We start from the raw sequence: 25,486 nt of genomic DNA on the forward strand, positions 1-25,486 counted from the left end.
TGTAAGTTTTCCTTCCTCTTTTTGTGATTGTCCCTTCCCTGGAGCATAGACTAATTACTCATGTCCTTCCACTGCTTACTTTTTAGACTTTGCTTTCTTCTTTTTAATTCAGCATTCCAAGAGAGAGTGTGTTTTCCATCTTTCTCCCTACTTCTCTTTGCACCTCTGCCATTCTCCGTGTTCCTCTCACTCACCTGTGTGCTTCTCCTTCACACCTCTCTGGGTTGCTCTCGCTTTCCTGTGCATCATCCCCCCCCACTGTTGCTTTCCCACTCGTGTGCTTTTCCCGCGAATGCTGCTTTCCCCTCTCATACACCGCTCCCCGTTGCTGTCCCCTTCCACATTCTGTTATAGTTAGGCTCTGAATTTACTCACACAAAACCTTAGAAATTCAGCAGTTATAGTTAGAATCATTTCAAGTAACCCCGTGCTGCCCCCTTTCACATTCCTACTTTCCGTGGCTGCCCCATCTCACGTCCAACTCCCATTTGGTCCCCCCTCACTCTATCCACAGTCTTTTTTTAAATTTATTATTTTATCTTTTTTGCAGAGGAACAGGCACCAAATTGCTGCCAGACCGCCCACCGTAAAAGCACTTTTGCAACACTTCTGTTTCTTTTTTGTTTAATTTACCGGTCCAGCTTGACGTGGTAAACTGAAGAAAATGGCACCTGAATCATTTTGTAAACCTACATGCATAACAGAGCATGCATGCGCCTACAAAATGGTTGTGCTGTGTCACTTTGAGGTTTCACCTGACACAGCACATGCGCTGTCGGTGAAATCTTTTGTAAACAACAATAAAAGCTTAAAACATGCTTAGAACCAGTCCATTACTCACCATTGGTTACCTTCGATGTCACTCTTGTTTTCTTGTTTCTTATTGGTCAGTGCCTCCTGTTCACCTCACGCTTTCTCCAGGCTCTTCCAGTGTTTGTCCCTGCCATGGAGCATGAACCAAGTACAGCTTACTGTCTATAACCAGTGTCGTTCCCCTGGCTCCTGCAGGTACTTTTTAACTTTTTTACATGTACTCTATAAAAGAGCATGTGCCTGCAGTCCACATCCCTCCTTAAGTCTCCCTCTCATCGTTGGGGTTCTTGCCGCAACTCCCTCCCCCAACTTTTTCCACTCACTGTCTGTTGTTTCCACGGACCCTGGATTCACAAATCCATTTAAGGATTCATGAATCCAGCAAAAAATTGAAAAAACAAACACCCAGTGTATCCAAACTCATGCTGTGCAAGTTGGAAGGTGCGCAGCTTGGGTTTGGGTGCATGCAGGAGGGTTCGGCACCGGGTTTGGCCATCCAGGCCTTGTGGCCAAACCCCGCCGCCCACGGCCTTTGGCCATGTGTGGCGCTGCTTACATTCATGTCTCTGCATGCTAAAAAACCCATAGAAATTCATTGAAAAAAACAAAGGTTACAGGGACGTTATAGTTAGGCTCTGAATTTACTCGCACAAAACCTTAGAAATTCAGCAGTTCTAGTTAGAGTCATTTCAGGTAACTATAACTCGTGCCCTAAGGTAACTATAACTAACGCCTTTGCCATGCGCAGCTAATTACTCCACAATTTTATATCACTGATGACACCTTCTTTTGCATCTTTGATATTATCACTGCAACATTTGTAATGAAATGATTAATCAGAAAACTGTGCATGCACTTCTATTTACCCCAGATATTACAGCACTCATGACATCTTTTAGAACACCATTGATAATGGTAGTGTAACATTTGCAGTAAAATTATTGATGAAAGGAGGGTGTGGCCTGGCGGTCTAACATGGTGGACGCACCTTAGGCGAGCTCCCAGCAGTCAACCTGATATCCTGCATCATCCTGCCCCCATCATGCTTGAAATTTGCTTCCCTCATACCCACAAGGCTGTGACGTCCCCAGAGACGGCCCGGCCATGTGTGGAGTGTGGCAGAGCTGATCCGACAGCAGGCCCTGGGCAAGGGCTGCATGGCTGACCAGAGCTCAGGGCTGCGTGCCTGGGCCAGGAGTGGCAGACGTGGGCTATCTAGCCCCACCTGGGTGCCGATCGGCAGTGGCAGACTAGGCGGTCACTTTGGGCCGCAGCAATGGGCAGGGACATGGCCGGCTGCCCCAGTCCTCGGCTCTGGTGGTGGCTGGTAGTGCTTGTTGTTCCGGACGGACAGCAGAGGCTGCAGCAGGATGGGTGGTGAGCAACGGCACAGGACCATCTCTGGGGCGGTTGCAGGGTTGGTCTTGTGCTAGCTTCTGCCCTCTGGGGGTGGCACTGGGATTTTGGGGGCCGCGCAGTGTGGCGCTACAGCCTCCTTTTTGACCACGGTCTGATGGCAGGAGGTGTCCGGTGCGGGCCTGGGCCCGCGGCTGTAATTGGTCCTAACCTAATGGGCTCGACGTCTCTGAGGCCTGGTTGTGGCCCTGCGCTATAGGCCATGATCTGAGTGGAGCGAAAGATAGTGAAAGGCCTCATCAGATCCTTCAACACTAACACGGTCTAGCACTCCCCACACGTGCAATTTGGCTGCATGGACTGGCATGATCCAATTTGCTGGGCTACGGGATGCCATACTGCTGAAGCTGCTATGCAGTCATTTATACCCTCTCTAACATGCAGGGGTACAGCTCTTGATTCTGACCACAAGTAGCCTGATGAACCTTAATATTACGGAGTCATCAAGCAGGCTGATTCAAACGGAGGTGACCTGATTGAGCCATGGTGTGACCTGCTGCTTGGGGTCTGCCCTGACTCTGTGACTCCGTATATCGCTGTTCCCATGTACCGGACCTCCCTTGGCCTCCTTAATTGGCCATACACCCTGGCGGCAGCACAGGCCTCCCCTATCTCCTGACTGCTCGTGTTGCCCCTTGAGACTGTGATCCGGGGGGTTTGGTGAGTCAGTAGCAGCTAAGTGGACAGGCAGATTGCTTGGCGGGGTTGAGCACCCAGAGCAGTTTCACCATACCGAAAGATACATTTCCAAGCTCCTCCACCAAACAGAGTACCATGGATAAATACTCCGGAACTGGGGCTGGATCAGCTGATTCCGGTGGAGCCCTGGCAGCCGGCCTGGACAACACAGCGCTCTTGGTGGCCATTACCCAATCAAGAGACACGTTAAACGCCAAAATAGGTGCAGTTTGCTCGGATGTGACCCTGCTGCGTCAAGATCTATGAAATGCGCTCGAGAGGATTACTGAAGCGGAGACGAGAGTATCTAATGTTGAAGACGCTGTGACTTCCCTGCAGCACAAGGTCACCACACTCACGAACGTAACTAAGGAACCAGTGCCGCGAGCTGAAGACACGGAGGCCCAAGCTCGCGGCAACAACCTGTGGTTGGTGGGATTCCTGAGGGCTGTGAAGACGAGTCTATGGACAAATTCTTAGCGCATTGGCTTCATGCGCTTATGCCCCAGAATCCCTTACTTCCTGTTTTGTAATAGAATGGGCTCATAGAGCGCTAGTACGGAAGCCCTCTCCGGGCGTCTGCCCGCGACCAATGATCGCCAAACTCCTTAATTATCTCGACAGAGACACTATTCTGAAATCCGCATGGAGTCGAGACAAGCTTCCTCTTGAGTCCCACCACATCATGATATTTCTGGACTACACTAAGATACTCCAACAGCAGCGCCAATCCTTCGTCGCCACAAAGAGGCACCTGCGAGACCTCCAAGTACCATACATGCTACTGTTCCCTGCTCGCATGCATGCGGTCTTCAATTCGCAAACCATATTCTTTGACACTCCAGAGGAAGCCTTTGCGTGGATGGATGAGACTGTATCTAAGAAGCCCCACACCCCAACACGCCACCATTCAGACTCGTCTCTGAGCAGCAGACGCTTGCAGCGCACTAAGCCCGCTGGGAAATGACGAAACCAATCCCGCTCACCCCGGTGGAACAGGCAACACGATGAAGATTGCTGAATGATCCCCATGGACACACCAAAATGACTCGTACTCTATGGCGGCACACTGGGATGTCCCGATCCTGTGAACTGGCTTGATTGCCTTCCCTAGCCTAAAACAATGAGGGCATGCCTTTCTCAGCTGCCACTCTGGAGTAACTTGGACTAAGGTTCTCTTGAGAAGTTCTTAAGTTGTCAGTGGGAGATGGGGATTCATTGGACTGGCCCGTTCCTCGACCCCCATTGGGGTCAGGCATGGCCTTTTGCCACGACAGGTACTTACTTCCATGGTTGGGAGGTATGTGCACAGTTATCCCTGTAATCTCTACCCCTGTTCCAGATGGCTGATAGTAATCCCACTTGCCCCATCGGACAGCTTTGCGTATTGACATGGATTGTCCGCGGAGTCTTAGACAAGGTAAAGTGTGGGCCAGTGCTCAGACAAGCTAAAAGATCACAAACAGACATTCTCCTCGTACAAGAAACACTTCTGCTGTGGTATAAGGTCCCATGTTTGGCCATATTTGGGTATACCCAAGCATTCCACTCTGGGTTTGTGAGGGGATCCCAGGGCATGGCTATCCTTATCCACTTTTCCTTTAAGTCCATCAGAACATGGATCGACAGTCAAGGCAGATTCTTGTTGGTGACGGGTATTGTATATGGGGAGTCCCTGGTCATTGGCAGTGTTCATGCCCCCGCCGCTGGGGCAATTTTTTGGCAACTCCATCCTTGGGCTGTGGGGTGAGTTGCCGGAGCGACTGGCGGTCATTGGAGGTGATTGGAACAATGTTATGTTCCCGGCAGCAGATAGATGGCGTGCAGGGGGAGGCGGAGTGGGTACCCGTGGACCCAGACTGAGGTCCCTAGTGACAGCGCTGTGGTGGGCGGACGCCTGGAAAGAATATCATCCCCATGGTACTGTCTACACATATTATTCTACAGTTTATGACGCCTTCTCTCGGCTAGACTACTTACTGGTGCCTGCAAATCTCATGCATCGAGTGTCTGGGGTAGGCATTCTGCCAGGAGGACTGTCAGACAACTCCCCGGTGGCCCTGAGGCTACATGTGGGGCCGCAGCGCCCTCCCTTCTGATGGCGACTCTCACCCTGGCACTTGAGAAACCCATCCTACAGGATGCACTTACACCATGCCATAATGAAATACTTCTCCCTCAATCGTGAGTCTGGTTCCTCTAAGATAGTGCTGTGGAAGGCCCTGAAGCCCACGCTCAGGGGTGTGGATATAGCTTTTGTGCTGGTGAGTGCAGACATATGTCCCAGAAATTATCCCAACTCAAGAAACAAATGGATGACCTTGAGGAACGGGGCTACAAGGAGGACGGCAGACTGGCATGATGACAACTCAGTCTAACCCAACAAGAATACCAACAAGTACACCTAGATGAGGCCTAGTGTACTTGGAAGGTGTCTCAGAGCTGCATATACCAGTGGGTGGCAAATCAATCAATCAATCAGGGATTTGTAAAGCGCACTACTCACCCATGAGGTTATCAAGGTGCTGAGGAGGGGGGAGAAGGTGGGGGGTTGGAGGTGCTGCTACTGCTCGAACAGCCGGCATGATGCTGCACAGGTTGTGCCAGGTATCCCACGTTGTCGCCCCGGAGATTCAAGACAAGCGGGCGACTGATATTGGGCTAGCGAGAGGTAGCCCAGAGCTTCGTGGAATATTATGAGGCATTATATGCTCAGCGGGAGGAGGTGAACGAGACCAAATAGCAGATTTTATAGACGCCCTGCCCAATAAATCCTTGCCGACGTCTGCCAGCGTGCAGCTAGCTTAACCACTAATGGCATAGGAACTGGCCGCTGCTTTGGCGGCATTGCAGCCCGGGAAAGCCCCAGGACCTAATGGTTTCTCTACCAAATTTATCAGAGCTTATATGCCGCAACTAGGGACACATTTGCTTGAGGCGATACATATGGCGCTTACAGAGAGGCAGCCTCCCCCATATTTGCACCACACCGAAATCGTTGTTTTTTTATAAGCTGGGACTCCCACCAGAAGACTGTTCTTCGTACCGCTCGATCTTGCTTCTTAACATCGAGGTCAAGCTCCTAGCTAAGGTCCTGGCTATTAGACGGATGGTGCACATGGCTGTCCTGGTCCACCCTGACCCGGCTGGCTTCATGCCCCACCGGGCCATCCGTCATAATATCCGACGTGCCTACAGTGCCATGGCCTTGGTGGGCCGACTTGGTTGACCATTGGGATTATTATTAGTGGACATCGATAAGGCCTTCAATTCTGAGAGTTGGGAGTACTGGTTTGTGCTTCTCCACCCGCTGAATTTTGGGCCCCGATTCCTCTACTATGTATGTTTATTGTATACGGAACTGACTGCCTCTGTCCGAGTTGCGGGTGCTATCTCTGACTTGTTTCCTATCCGATGTGGCACCAGACAGGGCTGACCATCGTCCCCTTTACTGTTTGCCATGGCAATGGAGCCTTTGGCCACTTTGGTTAGGATGGACTCCCAAGTTTGAGGATTCGAGTGGTCAGCGGTATTTTCCAATAGAATCGTACGCCGATGATGTCTTGTTCTTCATGATGGACCCTGAGACTGTGCGGCCTCGAATCCTACAAATTATGCAGGTCTTTGGTGAGATATCCGGGCTATACATGAACATCAGTAAGTCCACGTTGCTACTACAGGGAGTGCAGAATTATTAGGCAAGTTGTATTTTTGAGGATTAATTTTATTATTGAACAACAACCATGTTCTCAATGAACCCAAAAAACTCATTAATATCAAAGCTGAATATTTGTGGAAGTAGTTTTTAGTTTGTTTTTAGTTTTAGCTATGTTAGGGGGATATCTGTGTGTGCAGGTGACTATTACTGTGCATAATTATTAGGCAACTTAACAAAAAAAAATATATACCCATTTCAATTATTTATTATTACCAGTGAAACCAATATAACATCTCAACATTCACAAATATACATTTCTGACATTCAAAAACAAAACAAAAACAAATCAGTGACCAATATAGCCACCTTTCTTTGCAAGGACACTCAAAAGCCTGCCATCCATGGATTCTGTCAGTGTTTTGATCTGTTCACCATCAACATTGCGTGCAGCAGCAACCACAGCCTCCCAGACACTGTTCAGAGAGGTGTACTGTTTTCCCTCCTTGTAAATCTCACATTTGATGATGGACCACAGGTTCTCAATGGGGTTCAGATCAGGTGAACAAGGAGGCCATGTCATTAGATTTCCTTCTTTTATACCCTTTCTTGCCAGCCACGCTGTGGAGTACTTGGACGCGTGTGATGGAGCATTGTCCTGCATGAGAATCATGTTTTTCTTGAAGGATGCAGACTTCTTCCTGTACCACTGCTTGAAGAAGGTGTCTTCCAGGAACTGGCAGTAGGACTGGGAGTTGAGCTTGACTCCATCCTCAACCCGAAAAGGCCCCACAAGCTCATCTTTGATGATACCAGCCCAAACCAGTACTCCACCTCCACCTTGCTGGCGTCTGAGTCGGACTGGAGCTCTCTGCCCTTTACCAATCCAGCCACGGGCCCATCCATCTGTCACTCTCATTTCATCAGTCCATAAAACCTTAGAAAAATCAGTCTTGAGATATTTCTTGGCCCAGTCTTGATGTTTCAGCTTGTGTGTCTTGTTCAGTGGTGGTCGTCTTTCAGCCTTTCTTACCTTGGCCATGTCTCTGAGTATTGCACACCTTGTGCTTTTGGGCACTCCAGTGATGTTGCAGCTCTGAAATATGGCCAAACTGGTGGCAAGTGGCATTGTGGCAGCTGCACGCTTGACTTTTCTCAGTTCATGGGCAGTTATTTTGCGCCTTGGTTTTTCCACACGCTTCTTGCGACCCTGTTGACTATTTTGAATGAAACGCTTGATTGTTCGATGATCACGCTTCAGAAGCTTTGCAATTTTAAGAGTGCTGCATCCCTCTGCATGATATCTCACTATTTTTGACTTTTCTGAGCCTGTCAAGTCCTTCTTTTGACCCATTTTGCCAAAGGAAAGGAAGTTGCCTAATAATTATGCACACCTGATATAGGGTGTTGATGTCATTAGACCACACCCCTTCTCATTACAGAGATGCACATCACCTAATATGCTTAATTGGTAGTAGGCTTTCGAGCCTATACAGCTTGGAGTAAGACAACATGCATAAAGAGGATGATGTGGTCAAAATACTCATTTGCCTAATAATTCTGCACTCCCTGTATTGGGTGGCTCGCTGGCCAACATGGAGTGGGCTTCAGAACTGACACTGGTGGTGGAGGGTTTTAAATGTCTTGGTGTGTTCCTCTCGCCCGTTCCTACCATCTCCTGGAATCACAACATGGCCCTCCTGCACATACGTGTCAGGGAGGAGGTTAAGTCCTGGTCCCCGTTACCCCTTTCTCTACTTGGTAGTTCAGCCATTTTTAAGACGGTTTCACTACCGTGCCTCCTATACCAACTTCAGAATTATCCATACACTATTGAACCCTCTTGGTTTAGACAGGTCAATGCACTCCTGGTCCAGTTCCTATGGGGCAGTGGGGCATCACGCATAGCCCTTAGCACCTGCTTTCAATCTGCCACTGCAGATGTGCAATCCTACTACGCTGAATCTCAACTACAGATTCTCAACGATTGGTGGCATCGTCCACAAGACTTTCTGGTCTACGCCACCGTACGGTGGGCGATGGGCGACACTTCTGTGCTTGGTGTGTTATATGGGAGAGCGGACTCGCGTGCCCTTCCTCCGGCGACTCGAGTTGTGGTGACGATATAGAAACAATCTCTTCGTAAAATAGGCTGGTGGAGGCGACTGGCGTGGGAGATGCCACTTTGGCAGGGAACTCTTCTCCCGCAGGTGGATCAACTGACAGGCTTTCAGGAATGGGACTGAATTGATATCTCCACACTGGGTGACGTTAGGCAAGGTAGTATACTTAAATGGTTTCAGGAGCTCCAATCTGAATATAAGATGCATAGCAGCCAATTCTATAAGTATCTGCAATTATGAAATGCCATCACCCCATATTTACAAACCCTCTCGGATCTTCCGGACTTCAGTTCTTTAGAGGGTAAGTTACTGGTGGGCGATTTAGCCAGCCACAAAATTTCCAAAATATATCAATCGCTTGTCATTGATAGCTTCACCAGGCTTCCTGCCCTCCGTTCGGCGTGGCAAGCCGACATTGGCGAAATTGATGACGATGATTGGACTATGGCCCTGGAGGCCCCGGGGTGCTGTAATTTTATCCAACCTGAGGTTGATCCAATTAAAATACCTACATCGAGCCTACTGTACGAGACTCTGCCTGTGGCGCATGTCTCTCATAGGTTAGGGTGACCTGACGTCCCGGATTTCCCCGGACAGTCCCGGTTTTTAGAGGACTGCCCCGGTGTCCCGACACTTTTCTTCATTTTAAATAAATGTCCTGGTTTTTTGGACAAAGGTCAGATTATTAAATAAATAAATGTCACGGTTTTTAGGACAAAGGTCAGATCATCTAGGGAAGCAGAAGTTAAAGACGCCTACAAAGTATAAAGTAATTTATCTGTTACTCTCAGGCAACACAGTCCCCTGTCTGCTCCTAGCACGAGTGGGTGGGGGCGGGTTGTGGGTGCAGGGTGGGAGGTCAAGCCATAGCTAATTCTATATGTGGTCTTGTAAGTGTGTGTATGTATGTATATATATACATATATATATATATATATATATATATATATATATATATACTCACACACACACGTATAGGCACACATTCACAAAGCCACACAAAAAAGGGACAGGCCAGATATAAAAGTGAGAGTAAAGTCTTTAGTCCTTCTTTTATGTCTGGCGTGCCCCGGTTTTTGCTCCACAAAATCTGGTCACCCTATCATGGATGCTCCCAAGTGTCTATGCTGTGAGACTACGGACTGTAGGGAGCATTGATGCTCTTCTGAGAGCGGGGGAGGGTGTCCTGTTTGAGTGAGGTCCTCGCCTGGGTCATTCCATTTCCTCAGAAACTGCTTCTCCCCCACAACACCAAGGGACTAGGTGGGAACAGATATAAATGCCACTTCTCATTTCTTAGGCTCACTCTGGCGAAAAGAGGCCTTGCTCGCCAGTGGAAAGCCAGGGTGTCACATCCCCAGGGGCGTGGACGCGTGGGATGGACTTCTGCATGGGGCTGGAGATAGCGGAGTTCTCAGTGCATATGTTGTGTTCACATGTTTTTCTCGGGGCTTTAACCTACTGAGTCCTTGATTTGTGTATGGCTGTTGGGTCCCTTTTGCTGGTAAAATCTCAATAAATTTGTTCTAAAAAAAAATTATTGATGACATAACTGAAAGAAATCCAAATACAACAGGTACATTTCTATGGTTTTGTGCATTTAAAATGTGAGCCTAACTATAACCTCCCTGTAAACTTTAGTTCTTTAAGTAAAAAAAAAAAATATATATATATATTTATATGTGTGTGTTATTATTTTTTGTAAACTAAAGGTGCAGGTAGGTAGAGGTAAAGGCGGGTTAGGGGTGATTTTAGGGTTTTAAGGTGGGTAAGGTAAAGGCGGTTTAAATTAAACAAAAGTAGAGTGCCACCCCCAAGAAAGAAAAACACAAGCCATTGGTGGGGGGTCCAGATACATATATCAGACTTCATAATGTGTGGTAAATGCATGCGTGGTAAAGCCCTTGTTGGTATTATAATACGTTGTAAAGGACAATGCGGAGTGAAAGCTTGCGGAATAAACAACCACTTTGTATCGTCTGATATTTGTGGAATTTTCGTAAGAAACGTACATTTTTTTTTATCCCTCAGATCCCTTTCGAACCAATGTTTTTAAATTGCAAACTAACTTCAATGCCGCAGCATGTGGTGCAGAATTTGCCTTTAATCACATACTGCGCCGCATAGTTTACAATCCATAGCTTGCTTTTCCCGGCCACATAATTTCCATTTCTTTGCCACGTAATTTAGTCAAAACTTGCAGCAGAATTTGATCCTTGAACGCTGGAAAGTTCCGTGGCCCTGATTATAGGTTGTGAAAGAAACTCTTACCAAGTACGTTGTGCACTTCTGCAAGTTCTGTAACTTTTTTCGCGTTGGCTTCTCTGCACCCTGTGCCACATATTTGTGATATTGTAGTGGAGTCAGTGCTTTAAATGGGCCGGTACTCTCCGGTACTGAGTACCGGCACTTTTTTATTTTGAGAAGGAGAGTACCGGCATATCTCAAGAAAAACGTAATACTTTTAATTGGAGAGTACCGGCACTTCTCAGAAACAAGCAGGTACTCTGATAGAGAGTACCTGCACTTCTATTTTTCCATTTAAAGCACTGAGTGGAGTGCCCTGCGAGCAGGTACACATGTGGCTCTCTCCATTGCACCAGTGAGTGCCCTCACCGCAGTGCCACAGTGTAGCAAGAGTGTTGGCTGCGGCAACAAATATACTTCTGTGCTACTTAAATGGTAGCAGACAGACTTCGTTTTCACCGATCTTGTGGGTCAAGGCAGCTGCTGCAGAGCTCTATGTGTATCCAGCACGTTCCAGGGTATACTTCTGGTGAGATGGCACTGGTGGCGTGTGCACGTGCCGGAGACCTCTGGGTGCCCTCTCTCGTCACGGGTTTGCAGCTCAGAGGGTTGATGCTCCTGCTGCAGAGCTCTATGTGTATCCAGCACGTTTCAGGGTATACTTCTGGTGAGATAGCACTGGTGGCTTGTGCACGTGCCGGAGACCTCTGGGTGCCCTCTCTCGTCACGGGTTTGCAGCTCAGAGGGTTGTTGCTCCTGCTGCAGAGCTCTATGTGTGTCCAGCACGTTTCAGGGTATACTTCTGGTGAGATGGCACTGGTGGCGTGTGCACGTGCCGGAGACCTCTGGGTGCCCTCTCTCGTCACGGGTTTGCACCTCAGGGGGTTGTTGCTCCTGCTGCAGAGCTCTATGTGTGTCCAGCACGTTCCAGGGTATACTTCTGGTGAGATGGCACTGGTGGCGTGTGCACGTGCCGGAGACCTCTGGGTGCCCTCTCTCGTCACGGGTTTGCAGCTCAGAGGGTTGTTGCTCCTGCTGCAGAGCTCTATGTGTGTCCAGCACGTTCCAGGGTATACTTCTGGTGAGATGGCGCTGGTGGCGTGTGCACGTGCCGGAGACCTCTGGGTGCCCTCTCTCGTCACAGGTTTGCAGCTCAGAGGGTTGTTGCTCCTGCTGCAGAGCTCTATGTGTGTCCAGCACGTTCCAGGGTATACTTCTGGTGAGATGGCGCTGGTGGCGTGTGCACGTGCCGGAGACCTCTGGGTGCCCTCTCTCGTCACAGGTTTGCAGCTCAGAGGGTTGTTGCTCCTGCTGCAGAGCTCTATGTGTGTCCAGCACGTTCCAGGGTATACTTCTGGTGAGATGGCGCTGGTGGCGTGTGCACGTGCCGGAGACCTCTGGGTGCCCTCTCTCGTCACAGGTTTGCAGCTCAGAGGGTTGATGCTCCTGCTGCAGAGCTCTATGTGTGTCCAGCACGTTCCAGGGTATACTTCTGGTGAGATGGCGCTGGTGGCGTGTGCACGTGCCGGAGACCTCTGGGTGCCCTCTCTCGTCACAGGTTTGCAGCTCAGAGGGTTGTTGCTCCTGCTGCAGAGCTCTATGTGTGTCCAGCACGTTCCAGGGTATACTTCTGGTGAGATGGCGCTGGTGGCGTGTGCACGTGCCGGAGACCTCTGGGTGCCCTCTCTCGTCACAGGTTTGCAGCTCAGAGGGTTGATGCTCCTGCTGCAGAGCTCTATGTGTGTCCAGCACGTTCCAGGGTATACTTCTGGTGAGATGGCGCTGGTGGCGTGTGCACGTGCCGGAGACCTCTGGGTGCCCTCTCTCGTCACAGGTTTGCAGCTCAGAGGGTTGTTGCTCCTGCTGCAGAGCTCTATGTGTGTCCAGCACGTTCCAGGGTATACTTCTGGTGAGATGGCGCTGGTGGCGTGTGCACGTGCCGGAGACCTCTGGGTGCCCTCTCTCGTCACAGGTTTGCAGCTCAGAGGGTTGTTGCTCCTGCTGCAGAGCTCTATGTGTGTCCAGCACGTTCCAGGGTATACTTCTGGTGAGATGGCGCTGGTGGCGTGTGCACGTGCCGGAGACCTCTGGGTGCCCTCTCTCGTCACAGGTTTGCAGCTCAGAGGGTTGATGCTCCTGCTGCAGAGCTCTATGTGTGTCCAGCACGTTCCAGGGTATACTTCTGGTGAGATGGCGCTGGTGGCTTGTGCACGTGCCGGAGACCTCTGGGTGCCCTCTCTCGTCACAGGTTTACACCTCAGAGGGTTGTTGCTCCTGCTGCAGAGCTCTATGTGTGTCCAGCACGTTCCAGGGTATACTTCTGGTGAGATGGCACTGGTGGCGTGTGCACGTGCCGGAGACCTCTGGGTGCCCTCTCTCGTCACAGGTTTGCAGCTCAGAGGGTTGATGCTCCTGCTGCATGGCATGGTGTAGTTCAAGAGATGCATTCTGTATGTTACTCTAGTGGGCTGATGGTCTTGCTGCAGAGATGCTTGTGTTACCTACAGGCCACAAGTTACCATAAAGGTGGAACAGGCTGATGGGCATACACTAGGCTATGCCATTTTCACACGTTATAATTTCCGCCGTATAGTTTCATCAGTAAAACTGTGTGTGCAAGGGTAATGGTCATTTCAAGGAAAATGTGGTGTCTATAATGGCAGTGCGCTGCCAAACTACGCATACTCCACTTTATGCCACTCCACTCTATGCCACTTCACTCTACAACACTCTGTTCCACTCTACGCCACTCCACTGTATTACACTCAACGCCACTCCTCTCTACCACACTCCACTATACGAAACTCCACTCTACGCCATCCATGCCACTCGACTCTACTCCACTCTATGCCACTGTACTTTAGGTCACTCTATGACACTCCACTCATTGCCACTCCGTGTCACTATCTGCCACTCCACTCTACTCCACTCTATGCCACTGTACTTTAGGTCACTCTACAACACTCCACTCTACGCCACTCCGTGTCACTATCTGCCACTCCACTCTACTCCACTCTATGCCACCACTGTACTTTAGGTCACTCTACAACACTCCACTCTACTCCGTGTCACTATCTGCCACTCCACTCTACGCCACTCCATGCCACTCCACTCTACTCCACTCTGTGCCACTGTACTTTAGGTCACTCTATGACACTCCACTCATTGCCACTCCGTGTCACTATCTGCCACTCCACTCTACTCCACTCTATGCCACCACTGTACTTTAGGTCACTCTACAACACTCCACTCTACGCCACTCCGTGTCACTATCTGCCACTCCACTCTAGGCCACTTCGCTTTACAACACTCTATTCCACTCTACGCCACTCTACGCCACTCCACTGTATAATACTCAACGCCACTCCTCTCTACAACACTCCAGTATACGAAACTCCACTCCTCTACGCCACTCCATGCCACTCCACTCTATGCCACTGTACTTTAGGTCACTCTACGACACTCCACTCTACGCCACTCCATGTCACTATCTGCCACTCCACTCTACGCCACTCCAGTGTATTACACTCAACGCCACTCCTCTCTACCACACTCCACTATACGAAACTCCACTCCACGAGACTCCACTCTACGTCACTCCATGCCACTCATCTCTACGCCACTCCGTGCCACTCAACTCTACTCCACTCTATGCCACTGTACTTTAGGTCACTCTACGACACTCCACTCTATGACACTTCACTCTACGCCACTCCGTGTCACTATCTGCCACTCCACTCTAGGCCACTTCACTCTACAACACTCTGTTCCACTCTACGCATCTCCACTGTATGACACTCAACGCCACTGTTCTCTACCACACTCCACTATACGAAACTCCACTCCACGAGACTCCACTCTACTCCACTCTATGCCACTGTACTTTAGGTCACTCTACAACACTCCACTCTACGCCACTCCGTGTCACTATCTGCCACTCCACTCTACGCCACTCCATGCCACTCCACTCTACTCCACTCTGTGCCACTGTACTTTAGGTCACTCTACGTCACTCCACTCTACGCCACTCCGTGTCACTCCACTCTACTCCACTCTATGCCACTGTACTTTAGTTCACTCTACGACACTCCACTCTACGCCACTCCGTGTCACTATCTGCCACTCCACTCTAGGCCACTTCACTCCACAACACTCTCTTCCACTCTACGCCACTCCACTGTATAACACTCAACGCCACTCCTCTCTACCACACTCCACTATACAAAACGCCACTCCACAAGACTCCACTCTATGCCACTCGGTGTCACTCCACTCTACTCCACTCTATGCCACTGTACTTTAGATCACTGTACGACACTCCACTCTATGACACTCCACTCTTTGCCACTCCGTGTCACTATTTGCCACTTCACTCCACAACACTTTCTTCCACTCTACGCCACTCCACTGTATTACACTCAATGCCACTCCTCTCTACCACACTCCACTATACAAAACTCCACTCCAAGAGACTCTGCTCCACTCTACGCCACTCCATGCCACTGTACTTTAGGTCACTCTACAGCACTCCACTCTACGCCACTCCGTGTCACTATCTGCCACTCCACTCTATGGCACTCCACTTTATGACATTCTATGCCTCTCTATGCCACTCTATGACACACTATGCCATTTTACTACACTCTGCGCCACTCCACACTACACCACTACACTCTATGACACTCCACGTCACTCTAAGCAACTCAACTCTATGGCTGTCTATGCCACTCCACAACACTCCACATAACTTTACTCCTCTCTACACTTTGCCATTCCACTCTACTCCACTCCACTCTATGCCACTCCACTGTATTTCACTCGATGCTACACCACTCTATGGTACTCCACTCTACACCCCTCCACTCTATGCCACTTTCCTCCACTCTTTGACACTGCACTCTACGCCACTCCACACCACATAAGTTACTCCACTCTATGTTATCCACTCTACCCTATGACACTGCACTCTACAACACTCCAATCCACATCAGTCTATGCCATTGTACACCCCCCAGTCCACGACCCCCCACTCTACAACCCTCTACTCTATGCCAATCTACTCCACTCTAATCTACGACACTCTACCCCACTCTATGTCCCAAACGATGGTCCCTATTTATGGGATTTTGGTGTAGGGCAGCGCCGAAAGTCATCTTGCTGCGCTCCACTGCACCAAGGTGAAAGGGCAGGAATGTGCTGTATTTACGCAATACGGTGGATTCCTGTCCGGTCCCCCTGCACTGGCGCCATTTTGGCATCTTAGCCAACACAGGCACCCTTGCACCTTCCTGCACAAAAACACTCCTGAGAGGCGTTTTTTCTTTTTCTATGTGTGCTGCAGAACTCAGCACCCATGGAAAGGGGAAAAACTAGGAGAAATAACAATACTTCTCCTCATTATGCCTCACCTCGAGAGGCGTAAGGTTTTGATGCTTCCCCAAGTTTACGTGATTAAGTAAATCTGGGGCAGCATCAAAATCCGTGGGTTTTGCATGGGAAAACCCGCCATAACAGCCATGGAACACCTCCCTGGCGCAGAGTGAGGCAACACAACGATTTGTGCTGCCTTGTTTACTCCACATCTATGAGGCCCAGCAAAGCCAGACAAAGTGGCTTTGCGTGGCATCATAGATATGGTTGAGAGGCTTCCGCCACCAAAAGATCACAAAAAGTGATGCTCCGGCAGGGCAAACCTCTCATGAATAGGCCCCTCTTTGAGTGTGGTGAGCCTGTAGTGCTCCAGGGGTAGTCGCGCTGGCGGTCATCTATTGACCACCAGCACGGATCTCGGCGGTTCTAACCGCCGAGATCATAATGAGGGCCTTAATTGGTAAGAGCGGACTACACCACAACTTGTCTCCTTGGAGCTGTGCCCAGTGCCCTGGTCACCACCCATGAGATCACTGGAAGCTCTGTCAATTTACCAGAGAGACTCATTTGACTTTAGGAAGTAGCACGTTCGCACCCTGAAAACATCATCCTTGCCTTGGGGCGGGCTCCTGTTAAATAGTTATGGTGGGTTTCTGGGTGACATGATTGGTTGAACTATTTTCTTAGACTCTGTATCAGCTGTACTCAGCCCTGCTGAGTTGCCTTTTCTCGCACCATGTGGAAGTAAGGTAACCCCCATTGTAGACTTGATACATTGTATCGTTCCGTCTGCCACCTTTGTCCCACTAGCATTGCACGTGGTGAAAGATGAACAACCCGAGAAGCCCTGCGGCCAGCCGGGTGCTTCCATGTGATGCATATAATACGGGCATTATCACATGGGCACCAGCATTGTGCTTGGAATCGTCTGCCACCTCCAGAAAGAGCTACCTTGGTGTCGTGGCCAATGTCAACCACTCTAGATGTAAATAAAATGCCCGTCTAATTTTCACAGAACTAGCCAGTAGTGTGCATTCAGTGTCATGTGTGTCATCACATGTGCCATGTGCATCTGAGGTTCGACCATCTTTAACTCTGTCTTGTTAACTGGCCATCACCATTGCCCCTGTAGTGTCAAGTTTACAAAGGAGTAAGTTGCCTGTACAGTTTGAGAGCAGTCGTAAGCGAGGCCGTGGATCACCAGTGGTAAACGTGGTACCCACCAGAGATATTACCAAGTATTCACTTACTCCTGCTGGACCCAGAGAAATGTTCTCAACTATGTACACAGCATTTTCTACCTACTCTAGGGACATCTTAATGGTTCGGGGGCCCTGGGTCTAATGGATTTTGGGGGCCCTTGCTCAGAACATTTTTGAATTTATGATCCAATTTCAGCTCTGTCACTTCTCTTGGCCCAGGTCACTGAGTGCACAGGCACACCTGTCCTAATTCTAAATATGGTTACATCTAATATTCAGGGATAGCGACATGTGTTTTTAGGGTTGAGGGCAAAGCGCTCTGCCCCTGGTGTAAACGCTCTATGGGCTTTTAACCACGCCCATCAGTTTGGTTAGTTCGTGGGCTTGCCTTTTACAATTCGCTTCATTTCATTAGTGAAAGGCATGCACACGTCATGCCTTTTTCTGTGTTTAGCCCGCTTCGAGCGCACCGGCAAACTACTGAAAACATACAAGGCTCCATGCTTTCCTTATGGTTTCTGGACTACTTTTTCTCTTTATTTAGCTGGCAGCACGATCTCACTGGGCAGTAGTCGAGCGCCTTGTATGACATCAACCATGTTACACGGCTAATTGCACGTTTACCGGTTACATGGATAATTGCACTTTTGATGATACGTTTCACAGCGAGCGAACTTCTGTTTCCTTTTGTGTGTCTCCGTCACGCTTCATGGTGGCCGTGGGCTCGCTTATGCGAAACTGTTTTACTTTTCAGTTTATGTGGCAAGAAAAGTCTGGTTAGGAGTTTAAAACATGAATAGCTGTAACTCGAGCAAACGCAAGACACGTTGCATTGCAAATGCTTGTTAATATTGTAACCCAGCAGCAGCCACTAATATTACTGCAAATAATCTCTGTCACCCCCACCCATTTCTCATATGGCTGTTGCACTAAACAGAAACACTACATTCTTTACAAAATGTCAGAAATAGACTCTCACACACCACCCACACTAAAAATAAATTTAAGGAAAATGGTAAAGTTAGCAGATAAGAATTATTCAAATTCCTCGAGACAAGACTCTCTGCAGAACAGAGCTGGCTCTATCAGGAGCCTCCTGAAATGCTGGGGCCCTGGACCAGAGACCACTTTGCCGAGGCCCTAAAATGTCTCTGAAAACTGGAATAACCATTTAATGTATGCACCAAGCTGTTTTATAACAAGCAAGAAAAGTTCGCAGTGCTCTCTTCTGTGTAACTGCTCACGCTGTCCCCTTGACCACAGCATTATTCAGAAAGGGATCCAGGGAATGCAGAGGGGCTGGTGGAGCAAAAATATTTAGCTTTTAGCTGCCAGGCAGATTCCAGCCGTGTGGTCTGCGGGCCCAAAGCTATTTTTTGCTGTTGTTTTCTGGAGGCTTCAAAAATGCTGGGCCAGCTTGAACAGTGTGTCCTTGACACGGTGGGTGAAATTCTATCTAACACTTTTTTCCTGTTGGGTTTTAATGGCAAAAAATAAATTAAGGGGGCGCTGCTTTGCCCGCCCCAGCGCCCCCCCGTCCCCCTCCTCCCCCGAACAATCTGGCTGAAACTTTCCAAAATCAAGCCTGGGTGGACTTTCTTTTATGTTAGGTTTTGGGCAGATTTGTTAGGCCTGGCCAAACTTACTAGTGAAAAAACAAAATAGTGGATTTAATTAGAAATAGAAAGGCCCAGATCCTTGGAAAAATAGTTGAAATGTAGCTGAAAATCTGTGGAAACGTTTTTAAATGTCTGCAGTTTAAACATTGTGAAAAATCGGGTGGCTGTCCTACGAAACCCAATGGTGACAATGTATATTCATGGTTCTTAAATCCATATATAAAGAATCATAATGGAACAAACTATATCAAATCGCACTCTACGTTTTTACGATACATTGAGCAACAAAACCATGGGCTGCATCATGTTCCAGATATATTACCAGTGCATGAGATTAATTTAAGCAATAGACCTATCACTGTCTTGCTTTGCTCAGTGAAACGCAGGATTTCCCCTGGGTGTGCTTAAACATGGGTCACATGCTTGCTGTGCCACTGGACCAATGGCAGCTTGCGGGAGGGAAAAGGGGTGGGGGCATGGCGGGGGGGGGGGGAGGGAAACAAAAAAAAAATATATATAATAATTTTTCTTTAAACGTACCTTTCTTGCAGTGCCGCGCGATCCTCGACTGTAGTGCAGGCACAGGCTCCCAGACTGCCCTGCATCCAATGCAAACGCTAATTTCATGCTGCTGCCGGCATGAAAGGAGCGTTAGGATTGTACGGAGCGTCCAGCCAGGGTGCTCCGAGGCAGAGTGGAAGTCTCTGCCTGCTGTCTCCAACCCGGCAACGCAGTGCCTGCGCATGTGTTTTTGGCTGTCCCAAGACGACGTGTGTTTGGCCGGCACTCCCCCTCCGTGCTCGTCACAGCCCGTCGTCCCGCCCCTTTTAAAAGAAAATGATAATAAACACAGTTTATTGTTGTTTTCTTATAAAGGTTTTGCAACTGCTGCTGCTGGCGGAAGGCGACGTTCCTCCGCCATAGCGGAGAAGCCACCCCTGCACTGGACTCAGAGTGCACCTCAGCGATGAAGCCGAACAAGCAGAAAAATGGATGTGCTCATTCTGTTTCTATTCAGGGGGCACGGCCTGGCACTTTGGTCGGGATTTATTCTTTTAACTCAGGGCACATACTATTTTGCATGTATGCAAAACAATCTGTCACTCATACAACGCCTTTATCCAATGTGCTTCACATATAGTACAATTGTCTGTACAGGTAAGATTACCCAATCAAATTTGGTACTCATTTTTACTAGAAACCCCAACAGGACCACAATCATGAGGAACAGTCGGTGACAACGCAAGATCACTGTCTCCCAGCAGACATGTACACAAACCCAAACAGAAAGAACACCAAAACCGACCACCGGTTTTTATCACACAGTGCAGGAAACCTTGTGAGCCGGCAATGAATTGTACTCCATGCGGGAAACATCCTGAACAACGAGGTCTAAACCACTACTTGCCTGAACCACTACTGCTAAACAACTAAAAAGTCTCTACAACGAAGTACTGAACAAGTACTGAACAACTACTGTCTAAACAACGATTTTGCCTGAACAACAAACTTTAAGGGTTGTTTTTCTTTATTTTTAAGGTTTATTAGTTGTTTCAAATATATATATATATATATATATATATATATATATATATATATATATATATATATATCAAAACAATATATATAAATTCTAAACAACTAATAAACCATTAAAAAAAAAAATACCTTAAAATTCGTTGTTCAGGCAAATTTGTTGTTTAGACAGTGGTTTAGGCTATCGTTGTTTAGGACCTAGCTGTTCCGTCACATATTCACTCCATGCTAATCTAACCCTAAAAACAAATTTGAAATGTAAGGATGCTAGCGCCTTGAAGTTACTATGCCACACGCACCACAAGAAAATTCACCATCGATGTTTACAGCAAAATAATTATTATGGTCCAATGAAAAGAACCTTGTGTTGTTCTAAAACAGTGTCCAGCACCTCGAAAATGTAAACAACTGATCATTGAAATCCCAAAGTAACTTACTCACTACTACAGCACAACTCAATGCCCTCTGAATTACAAGCACTTACCCCCCCACTGCCCAATACACCTTCTCCCTCCTCTCCGCTGTCCAGTAACCCATGGCCACCAGGTCTGCCGTCTCCCAAACATTACGCTCGACCTCATTAATATCAGATCCTCCCTGAAGCATCCACAGGACTTGAGCAATCTCTTGTCCTAATCCAGCAGCCACAAGTGGGCCTTACTGAGGCCTGGTTCATTGACAAGTCCAATATCCCACCAATCGCTGCATCCCCAAAGGCCAGAAAATTTCCATCAAAAACAGAGGGTTAAACAAAGGAAGAGGTTTCGCGCCTACCCAAACGTTCATCCTGAGCTGCACAGGCATCGTTGGCATTCTGTGCTCTTCCTTTGAATGCAGACCCACCCCTGCTCCATCAGCCAAAAAATGTCTTTAATCGTAGTGGTCGAATACCTCACCCCTGGGCAACACCTCAACCGTCTTGGAGAAACTTCTCAAGCTCACACTTCTCCTACAGCCCGGTCCCAACAAAATTCACATCATGGAAGACTTCAAATGGTGGACAAGCCGAACTTTGCTGCTGCCCTGGTATGAAATTAAGAGGTTAATGACCCGACTCACACTGCAGCTCAACCTCGAAACATCAAGCCCTATTGTGCAACCACAAATCTCATCACACCACTACTTTGTCTCCATCAATCTGACCAATGTGAGATGCAAACCTATTCTATCAAAAGAAACGCATGCTAAACCCCATCCTCTATAGGCAGGGCCCCTAGAATTATGCGGTGTGAGAGGGCCACATTATGCAGCAGGGTTTAGTAAATTATGCAGCAGGAAAAGGCAAATTATGCGACATACTGCGGCACACTTTGTACTAATATGACTTAATTTCTTGAACATTTTTAAACTTGATAACACTCTCTGGGCCTTTGTTGCACCCAGTTAGTACCATTTTAATACCCAAACGTAGCAATCAGCAACAAAAATATGACCAGTCCAGTTTTGCAAAGGGCTTTTCACTGCACTGCAACACAAGTAGCTGCACGTTTAGTAACTTTTGAACCGTTTGAGCTAGAAACTAAATTATTTTTTTGTTAAAATTTGCAGATTATGTGGCAGATGATGGATTATGTGGCAAATGTGTAATCATGCGAAAATCACTGCAGCCGCATAATCTCATAATTCCAGTTGCCCTTTCTTTAGGGCACTCCACAAACTTAATCAAATAGGGGTGCGAGTTACCTTATAATATGCTTAAAATCAACCTCACTGAGTCGTCGAATCCAGAATCCTTGCTGGTGGGACCGTATCAAAACTTTTCATCCTCCGCGGCATTCTATACCAGGCTAAAAGTAAAAAACCGAAGGCTGGTTATAAAGGAATCAATAGATGGATCAACAGAAAGAAGCAAAAGTGAAGCATGCTACATGCCTTCTGGAAAACCAATTGCACAAATCCCAGAATGCAGAATATAAAATTTAAATCAAGATACACAGGAAAAGTTACCACAAAACCATCAAAAGAGCCATGAAGGCTTGTTACACTAAATGCACCATTGAAGTACCCAATCAGAGTAAAGACATCTTTGAAATCCTCCACAAGCTGCCCAACCCCACAGCTCTGGAAACTAACACTGATGTGAACAAACGATGTGAGGGCTTCCTTGGTTCCTATTATACAAAGATCACCTTTAGGAGGAGGGGGGACAAGGAATTTTTGCATGTGCAGCTCCGAAAAGGTAAGTTGGAGAGTGTGAGTCTGATTTGGCATCTCCCAGCGCGATTTGCGCTCGCTAGGCGGACGTCCGGCAAGATTTCTCTAACGTGGGCGGTAGCGAACATTCGCAGTCAGAAGGCTGCTGATCGAGTGGAAAATCTACTCAAGTGGCAGCAAAATCACCCGGTGTAGATGCTCCCTCGGGTACGCCGCATGGTGCCTTTGCACTGATTTTTCAGCCTTGAATGTGCTGCCAGCACATGGGGCCAGATGTAGGAAGCATTTTGCATGGTGCAAACTGCGAAAATCGCAGTTTGCGCCATGCAAAATGCTCATTGCGATGCTCATTCACAATTTGCGAGTCAGTACCGACTCGCAAACTGTGAATGCGACTCGCAAATAGGAAGGGGTGTCCCCTTCCTATTTGCGACTCGCATCGCGATGCTAAGTTGCTTTGTGACAGCGAATGCGGTTGCAAAGCAATTCGCAGTTACCACCAGTGTCACACTGGTGGTAACTCATTCGCAAAAGGGAAGGGGTCCCCATGGGACCCCTTCCCCTTTGTGAATGTTGCCCAAAATGTTTTTTCAGAGCAGGCAGTGGTCCAATAGACCAATGGACCACTGCCTACTCTGAAAAAATGAAACCAAATGGTTTCGTTATTTTTTTTATTTTGCAACTCGTTTTCCTATAAGGAAAACGGGCTGCAAAATAAATTTCAAAAACTGCTTTATTTAAAAAGCAAAAAGCACTCACAGACATGGAGGTCTGCTGTCTCCAGCAGGCCACCATCCCTGTGAGTGCAGGGACTCGCTATGGGGGTCGCAAAATGCGACCCACCTCATTAATATTAATGAGGTGGGTCTTTGCGACCCCATAGCGAGTCGCAGACGGTGTCTGAGACACCGTTCTGCATCCAATTTTGTCTGCGATTCGCTATGGGGTCGCAAAGACCCACCTCATTAATATTAATGCATTTTGCGACCCCCATAGCGCGTCCCTGCACTCACAGGGATGCTGACCTCCATGTCTGTGACTGCTTTTCATGTTGTTTGAGGACAGCTACACTCATAAGTTCAGAAAGCGAACTGGAGAAGGCTAAGTGCCTCCCCAGTAGTGTTTATTCAAAATCAGTGATGCAATTCTGCATAGCCTCTCCCAGTGTCGCCGGGCATGGTGGTCTCCTCCCTAACCATCTTTTTTTTATATTTGGCTTCCATAACATTATTTCTCGGTTATAGAAACTCTCCAAACAATATACAATTAGCAGAGAGTGGTGTGATGACATTCCACTTATTTTCATTCTGCGAGACGGTGTTCTTTTCAACAATAACAATAAACGAGACACATAGTTATCACTCTTCTAGAAACTAACTAATAGTGCAGAGTTCCTTGCGTGTCCAGCAATTTTCAGATAGCAATACAAATGTCAAGATAACTCTGCTGGTTAATGTTCCTGCTGCAGAAATATTACAGTTTTGTCTAGTGGCAGTTTTGACTCAATATATAGTAGGGCAGAGAGTTCAAGTGCCTGCTCCAAAGAATGTGTACCATGCAGATCACAGAACTGTATTTTATGTGGATAGCACAGTGGGTTACTGCTCTTGTCGCAGAGATCCTTTTGCTACTTGCAGATATATAAGTTACAATCCTTATATAGCACAGTGAGCTATGAACTGCCTGCAAATTACAAGGGATAGGGTTGGAACCTTATGTTTTTTCCCAGTGTTTCATTGTCCTAATGTTGCTAAAAATTGTTAGTTTTGGTACAAATGTATTCGTATTACTAAAGCCAACCACTACCACTGTGGTACATTTTAAATCCTTAAAATATCCTGCCTACTACTGTGGATAACGTGAGCTCTACACCTTGTAATCCTCAATGTTTATGTGACATTTCCTATAGACTGATTTACACACGTATGATTCACTGTAGCTTTACAAGTTGTGTGTGATGAAAGGCGCTGAGACACCTTACACTGGTAGGAGAGGCGCTATAAAACAAATGAAATCCATGCGGGAGAGGGTCTATGGAGAGACGAGGGGCACTGTGGAGGGTGCTAGTGACGGAATCCGCGAGGAGGTCTGTGGGGAGGGGGCGGCAAAAAAGATTGTTGCACCCGGCACCACCACAGCTAAAGCCGGTCCTGCTTCTGGGCGCTTGCCTTGAAACGGGGGCATGGGTGAACAATCTGGAGTTATTTGCCACGATCTGCGGGTACTTTCAAAAATATGCAGCTACCTTCGAAAATATTTGAAATCTGCCTGTAATTTACAAAATCTGATGGAGATTCTCAAAACCTGCGAGGAATTAAGAAAACTGAGTTTTCAGCCGAAACATATGAGCCACGGATTTTTGCTCTACCGATCTCAAACCAAAGTGTTAATATCGTTAACTGTATTAAGTATCATGGAATAATCAGTGATACATAGATCACGACGACCTCGTACCAAGGGTAGAAGTATAAAAAGTACAAATAGGCGCTAGAACGACAGATCCGAGGGTCGGTGCACCTGCTGCCGGTGCTTGAAATCCCAGGCAGGGATGCGAAAGGCTGCCCGAGGCATTAAAACACAGGTCGGGTTTCCACGTCTCCCGAGTGGGGAGAGTGGAACTGTTTACATCAAAGGAACGTGGAAAAGTACAAAAAGTTCGAAAAAGTTGGGCGA

At 47.9% G+C, this 25,486-nt stretch overlaps 1 long non-coding RNA gene across 1 annotated transcript; it reads right to left on the reverse strand.

The window, feature by feature from the left end:
• Positions 1 to 839: 839 nt before the first annotated feature.
• LOC138265371 (uncharacterized) lies at positions 840 to 25,399 on the reverse strand. The gene is made up of 4 exons (XR_011199351.1): positions 25,268 to 25,399; positions 22,343 to 22,446; positions 19,664 to 19,947; positions 840 to 940 (listed from the first exon to the last, which is right to left on the reverse strand). It is a non-coding gene; the product is annotated as an uncharacterized lncRNA (long non-coding RNA).
• Between the last annotated feature and the right edge of the window lie 87 nt (positions 25,400 to 25,486).

This window comes from Pleurodeles waltl, chromosome 11 (assembly GCF_031143425.1).
Source record: "Pleurodeles waltl isolate 20211129_DDA chromosome 11, aPleWal1.hap1.20221129, whole genome shotgun sequence".
Lineage (NCBI taxonomy): Eukaryota > Metazoa > Chordata > Amphibia > Caudata > Salamandridae > Pleurodeles > Pleurodeles waltl.